The sequence below is a fragment of the Astatotilapia calliptera genome, chromosome 3 (genome assembly GCF_964374335.1).
Source record: "Astatotilapia calliptera chromosome 3, fAstCal68.1, whole genome shotgun sequence".
In the NCBI taxonomy this organism is placed as follows: Eukaryota; Metazoa; Chordata; class Actinopteri; order Cichliformes; family Cichlidae; genus Astatotilapia; species Astatotilapia calliptera.
Genome location: NC_137424.1, coordinates 40,017,519 through 40,025,284, shown reverse-complemented (window position 1 = coordinate 40,025,284; position 7,766 = coordinate 40,017,519).

Below are 7,766 nucleotides of genomic sequence, written 5' to 3'. Positions count from 1 at the left end.
GGGGGGACTGTGGGTGCAAATTAATGGGATAATCTGGGAGGTGTCTCTCCTAATAGCAACAAAACTGAGCCAAGAGCTCCCACCGAGGAGAGGAGTCACATCATTCTGTGCCAAACTAGCTCCAAGTGCCGAATGCGTAAAACCCCGATCCAAAGCTTTATTCTTTAAACACTTGTTTTACTGCTAAGTGTTCTGCTGGTATCAGCTTCAAATGTTTGGATAACATTTACTTTTCTTTTTTGTGGGAAAGTCCAGTGTTGACGCCCACCATTCTATGCTAACAACCTGTATATTTCCAGTTAATCACTGATTATATAAATAGTTATGTAAAAGGTTTTCTGCACCAGTGCATGCTTTCAGTAAATATCTTAAAATAATCAAAAGTTGTTTTGAAACAGGACGAAAGAGCATTTGATGTAAGAATAGAAATGGAAAGTAGCCACACAAACCCCCTCTGTGTGCACAAGTGCATTAAGCAGGGCATTTGTCGTGTTGTTGTGTGATTTGTTTACTGCAGATGAACTCCATAGGTTTTCTTTTTTCTCACTGTGGGAATATTTTTAGTCAAACGTAGCTTTTGATTTCTGGTTGCCTTCACTGGCTCAAAGAAACACCTTTTCTTCTTTGTTCTTCTTTCAGGAGCAGAACCTTTTTTGGAGTCTGATTTTATTTATAGGGCCTGCAGATAGAAGACACACTTCTTTGTTCTGTTGTCAGGTGAGGAGTTTAGTTCTTTTCTGACAACAGCTCCATCAGTTGCAGGCGTGTTAGTTACATTTGCACTGCTGTTTTAGTTGTGAGTTATGTGTTCGCATTTGTACTCTTTTATTTTGTTGGCCAGTTACTGAGTGCATTGGAGACTAAGATTTGACATCCAAAACATGAGATGAGTTTGCAAACGACACTTTAAATTAAACCAGAGATCAAAATATCTCAAATTAGCCCATTAGTAGCCAACTCCCATTTATCATACTTATGATACTCGTGCATTTTTTCATAATATGTTTGTGCTTTCTGTAGTTTATAGTTTTGTAGTGTTACGTCATGCAGCAGGAGACATGACACAGCTCCCTATAAATACAAACAGGTTGACCTTTGCCATTATTCCAGATTTTTTTTGTTTAGTAGAAAACTACAATTTTTAAGACTCAGCTCAGTATTTCATGGTTTGTTAAGGATTCCTTTTCTTTTCTCTTTTTTTGCACTGCATGGATTCTCCTCCTTCAGGTTTATTAGCATTGGCAGGTAAATTGAGGGGTGCAGACAAAGTTCAGTTGCAGTAGTCTTATCTCGTCATCCAGGCAAAGATCTCGCTATCCCCTTGGTGAAATAGGAAAAATAGCTGAAGTTAATTTGGTGGAGTGGATCGTTCTCAGATGTGAGGCAAAACTGATACAGATGGAAATATAGGAACGAGAAAGTGGAGGGAGGGAGGAGGGAAGACGCTTGATTGGAGAGGAGGAAACTTTCCCAGAGAAAGACATAAAACTGATTGATGACTTCCCTCGAGGAATGTTTCCCCAGGTGTGTTTTGTGTGTGTGTGTGCGTGCGTGTGTGTCTAGTTACAATGCACTTAAGAAATGCTATCCTTGGACACAGGACAAGTGCAATAAAGTAAACTGAGGAGTGAAATAGCACGTTAATGCGTCAATATTGCATTTTGGCAACATCAATACAAAGGCACATGAGATATCAGCGTGCTGAGGAGGAGGTACCCTTATAAAGAATAATTTGAAAAACGCAAATACTAATTGAGAGCAGAAATCACCCCTAACAGTGATATAAGAAAAAGCGTTTAACTGTGTAATAAAGTCCTAAGGAGGTCCTTGACAGGTGCTTTGCACTGCCAGATTGTTCACCCTGCAGCTAGTAGTGTTCTTAGAGACTCAAAGCATAATAAACAAAACACCACGGAGGTGCAATTTTAAAAGTCAACATTAACTCGCTGTAACAGAAAAGGGGCACATTTCACAATACATGGCTGTCCGTGTTTGATGGATTAGCAGTGTTTAAATATTTAAAGTACTACAATATGGCTCTGTAGCTTGGTTTAATGATCAACTAAGGGAAGGGGGGGGGGATTTCCAATATAGCGAAATTACATGAATTTTTGCCCCCCCGCCCCAGCTCTCGGCCACCTTTTGGTGCAACAGATGGGATGTTATATTATCCTGGAGAAAGATGCCCGTGTAGTAGAAACATCCAGGCCTAATGTGAGCCACCATCGGCTCCAGTTATGCCACAGGGAAGTGTTGTGTGGTCTAGACACGACCCTAATATCACAATCCACCTGACAGCTGGCGCAAATAAAGTGAACTTGCGCCTGAGCAGAGGCACACCCGGAGTCCATGTCATCAGTCAGAGCCCACAGAAAACTGCAGATGTGGGGCCGAACATTCACTGTTATCTGGGTTTCAACACAGAATTAATAAAAAGATTTACCGCAGAGGTCCAAGAAAAAATAAATAAATAAAAGCAAAAATCAGTGTAAATACCACATGTGGGAAATAATGACTCAAAGACTGAAAGCAATTAAAGCTTAACCCATAAGAGCTCGGACCCATTTTTACTGTGAGGAAAACTATGGGAGAGTCAGTTTTGAAACTTTAACAGAAACTTCTCAGTGTGTAAAGAGGCAGTGACACCTGTGTCACCGTGGGTTCTTATGTATTTAACTGAGATCAGCTGAATCTTTTTTTTCTCCTCTACATATGATTAATGAGGTGACAACAAATAAAACTAGAGAACTATTAATGATCTTGGACAAAAAGAAAAACATGCATTTGAGGAGATTTTTGACTCAGTCCAAAGAAAACATTAAAAAAAAAAGTCAGCGGTGTACCTCAAGGTTCAATTTCGGGTCCCTTAAAGTTGCTTTGTACTGTGTGTATTATTGATCCCACTAAATGCAGGTGTAAAAACACCTTTAGAGCCTCTCTTTTAAAAACAAACAAACAAAATTTTCTCCACCGGGATGTACATAATAATTTAAATGTTATGGTATAATTCTGCATTTAAATGAAGACGTTTCTTTTTTAAGTGGCTAAAGCCTAGCAAATTATAGACAGATTAGCCATTAGCTCTGTAGAATTTAACCATGATGTTATTATAAATGACTTAAAAGAGGGGGGGGGGAAAGCATATAAAAAACTAAGAGTCAATTTTAGATCCATATTTCCTTTTAGATCTTTCTTCTGTTGACAAAAATATTAGGGGTCAACGTACTAAATATGCAGTAACTTCAGCTCATTGCTGCTAATTCATCACCATAGCAGCATCTTCTGCAAGAAAAACTTTGCATACTACTTGGGAAAACCAAGGTTCAGAGGCTGTAAGAAGATCCTCTGTAAACATTGAGATGTGTCTCATCTGTTCCAGAGATCGACCCCCTCCGTCATCTGAACAGATCCTCGGGGAGATCGTTTTTCTTTCCCTCTGACCTCCGCTCTAGTCCATAGAGGGAATAAACAATGGGCACGCTTTTTGGTATAAGCCTCATCGGGATTCTCATTTGTATATTCACCCAGAAGATGGCAGTCATTTTGGATTTTAAAAACTTTCTATGTTCTACAAATATGTACACAAATCATTATTTCCTAAGTAATGCAATATGATTCTTTTTGTTATCTTTAAGGAGGAAAAAACAAAATAAACTTTATTGAATGCTTTGGCTCTGAAACATGCTTGGTATAAAGAACAGAGTGTAAAATTATCCTGGTTGCCATGAATCCAAATGCAGTGTTTTGTTTTTCCAGAGTTTTCCTCACTTTGTCTCTGGCACGAGTGCTAACGGGTGCTGTTTGCTGACGGGGAGCAGGCTGTTGTTCTGGAAAACAAACAAAAAACAAATCAATTACCCTGTTTAGTTCAAGTACCGGCGGTGTGGAATTTAGAAGAAAGGATTTTTGCTCAGCACCTTTTCCTGACAGCAGCAACATGTTCACCCTTAAATCTCTGTCGCTCTGTCTCTTGTTTCCAGCCACATCATGGTGGCCTTCTGTTGTATTTAAACTGCTTGTTAAAATACTTTTATCATTGTGGTTGATTAAGATTTCCAAAATTAAGAGTGACCTACATCTCGCTTTAGCTCACATATCAAATATTTATCCACTACGCACCTTGCCAAAGCAAACAAAGAAGGTTTCTAGATCCTTTCAGAGAGGAAAACAATCAGAGGAAATGAAACACGAGGAAAAGGAAACAAACCGAAGGCTTTGTTCACAAAAAAATTATTAAAAATGGACGTTTCAACACAATATCAAACACTGACAAGCAGCTTGTGTAATATGATAAAAACATTGTGTATATTTTTGTCATAGGGGTTTTCATCATCAGAGGAAGTTGCCTGTAATACAATTTCAAGCGTGATGTTGACAAATGTGGATATTTCTAAAATATCGTTACAAGGCTGGCAAACACATTTAAAGTTTTAATTTGAATGATCTCACCAGCCTCATTGTGCAAGGCGCACCTTATAAGGTATCTTCTTTAAACATCTGTGACACCTTTGGGCACAGGGCCCACAGACTGTAGCAGTTTCCAAATAGTGGCATGATAATCACTATTAATCACTCTTTAAAGTTTTGCACATTTTTGTAACTTTCCTTTTTGCCTGGAAACTCATTTTTGTACACATCACTTTATCTGCTATCATGATATTACAAAGTCATAAAGCTCTGACTGTGGAAGCTTCCAGACAGGTTACCAGGCTCTATGGATTAAATAAAAGTGAACACACACTTGATATTTCAAATGCACCTGCAGGTGTAGTCTGCAAATAAATAAATATAAATAAAATAAAAGGTCAGCAATGCAGCCTCTATACAGATGGCTACATGAATGCTTTAAAAAAAAAAAACAGTTCAATGACACTAGCCTGTAATTAAAAAAAAAAAAATGTTAGCATTTTTAAAATTATCTTGTTCGGTACAGGTATTTGAGATTGATGTAGGCCTTCTCTGGAAGAAATACGATTGGTCCCAAAGTGGTTATCTCTGCAAGAACAAAACATCCGAGTGAATCTTCTGCTGATCCTGTGACTTACAAGCTGTCTGCTTTTAAAATTCTGTCCAAATCACAGCAGAAGCAGCGGTTTGTCTGGGCTGTGTTGCTCCTCAGCGCCATCTCGTGGCTGGACTTGGCAGTAGCTGTCTAAATCGTGTTGTCAGTGCTGGGACAACTCATAGAGTTGATCGTCGCCATCCTCTGATCTCCATTTGAAAAAAAAAAGTTTGCATCAGGCATTTTTCAGTGGTTTAATTTGAACTTGGAAACACTGACCTTTAACTTTTTTCTTTCTTTCCTTCTTCTTTTTTTTAGTTTTTTAAGAAAAGGACTTTTTTCATTGGGATCTTCCTTGAACTGCGCCCAGCTTCCAGGTAACACGTGATACCTACAGGGAGTGCAGAATTATTAGGCAAATGAGTATTTTGTCCACATCATCCTCTTCATGCATGTTGTCTTACTCCAAGCTGTATAGGCTCGAAAGCCTACTACCAATTAAGCATATTAGGTGATGTGCATCTCTGTAATGAGAAGGGGTGTGGTCTAATGACATCAACACCCTATATCAGGTGTGCATAATTATTAGGCAACGTCCTTTCCTTTGGCAAAATGGGTCAAAAGAAGGACTTGACGGGCTCAGAAAAGTCAAAAATAGTGAGATATCTTGCAGAGGGATGCAGCAGTCTCAAAATTGCAAAGCTTCTGAAGCGTGATCATCGAACAATCAAGCGTTTCATTCAAAATAGTCACCAGGGTCGCAAGAAGCGTGTGGAAAAACCAAGGCGCAAAATAACTGCCCATGAACTGAGAAAAGTCAAGCGTGCAGCTGCCAAGATGCCACTTGCCACCAGTTTGGCCATATTTCAGAGCTGCAACATCACTGGAGTGCCCAAAAGCACAAGGTGTGCAATACTCAGAGACATGGCCAAAGTAAGAAAGGCTGAAAGACGACCACCACTGAACAAGACACACAAGCTGAAACGTCAAGACTGGGCCAAGAAATATCTCAAGACTGATTTTTCTAAAGTTTTATGGACTGATGAAATGAGAGTGAGTCTTGATGGGCCAGATGGATGGGCCCGTGGCTGGATTGGTAAAGGGCAGAGAGCTCCAGTCCGACTCAGACGCCAGCAAGGTGGAGGTGGAGTACTGGTTTGGGCTGGTATCATCAAAGATGAGCTTGTGGGGCCTTTTCGGGTTGAGGATGGAGTCAAGCTCAACTCCCAGTCCTACTGCCAGTTTCTGGAAGACACCTTCTTCAAGCAGTGGTACAGGAAGAAGTCTGCATCCTTCAAGAAAAACATGATTTTCATGCAGGACAATGCTCCATCACACGCGTCCAAGTACTCCACAGCGTGGCTGGCAAGAAAGGGTATAAAAGAAGAAAAACTAATGACATGGCCTCCTTGTTCACCTGATCTGAACCCCATTGAGAACCTGTGGTCCATCATCAAATGTGAGATTTACAAGGAGGGAAAACAGTACACCTCTCTGAACAGTGTCTGGGAGGCTGTGGTTGCTGCTGCACGCAATGTTGATGGTGAACAGATCAAAACACTGACAGAATCCATGGATGGCAGGCTTTTGAGTGTCCTTGCAAAGAAAGGTGGCTATATTGGTCGCTGATTTGTTTTTGTTTAGTTTTTGAATGTCAGAAATGTATATTTGTGAATGTGAAGATGTTATATTGGTTTCACTGGTAAAAATAAATAATTGAAATGGGTATATATTTGTTTTTTGTTAAGTTGCCTAATAATTATGCACAGTAATAGTCACCTGCACACACAGATATCCCCCTAAAATAGCTAAAACTAAAAACAAACTAAAAACGACTTCCAAAAACATTCAGCTTTGATATTAATGAGTTTTTTGGGTTCATTGAGAACATGGTTGTTGTTCAATAATAAAATTATTCCTCAAAAATACAACTTTCCTAATAATTCTGCACTCCCTGTATAGAACCCATGCTGGGGGATATGCTCCCTCCTTGTAGGCATTCAAAAGTTGGGTTTTTCAGTGCTAACAGTGCTCCTGGGGTTCTGATGGAAAAGGAAAGGTACAAGCTGAATCTGGAAGAGTTTGTTCTGAACTTGGGGCAGGAAACAAGATCTGGAGCTGCTCAGCTGGGAGTCTGTGAAGCATCTGCAAAGAACAGACAAAACCTTTATCAGATTTACCTTCTGCCCTCAGCTTTTATTAGCATTTTGGAATAATGGGATGCAGGAACTGGAAAGCAATATGTTCAAAGGAAGTTGCTTTCATTTGGAGAATTAAGTGGAGGAACTACTGTGGACATTAAAGACTCACCCCTGGTGGTCTATGGTGGGATAGCTGGGGTAAGAATTCACATTGGGGTCAGAGTGGCCACACAGCTGCTCGCGTACAGCTCTGAGAGGAAGAGGATGATGAGGCCTCAATGTTGACTGCTTCAGCCAAGAAGTAAACAGATGTCTGTCGCTCACTGTTCCAATCATCTGATGAGGGATGAGCTGCAGATTTAATCAGCTTTCAACTTTTGGAACAAAAAAATGTTTCCTTGAATGTCTACATGAAGAGAAAATCTGTTTCTATTGCATTGTTTTATTTATAGCTCGGATTTCAAATCAGAATTTAAGGAACAGTTATATCAAGTAATAAAGGTCAAAAGTCGTTCTTTATGGAGGACCCAGCATGCCAAAATTACAAACAAATAAATAAGAAGGAATAAAGGGAATATTCATAAAATGTTATAAACAGGTATTTCAATGCGCTCCTACATTTG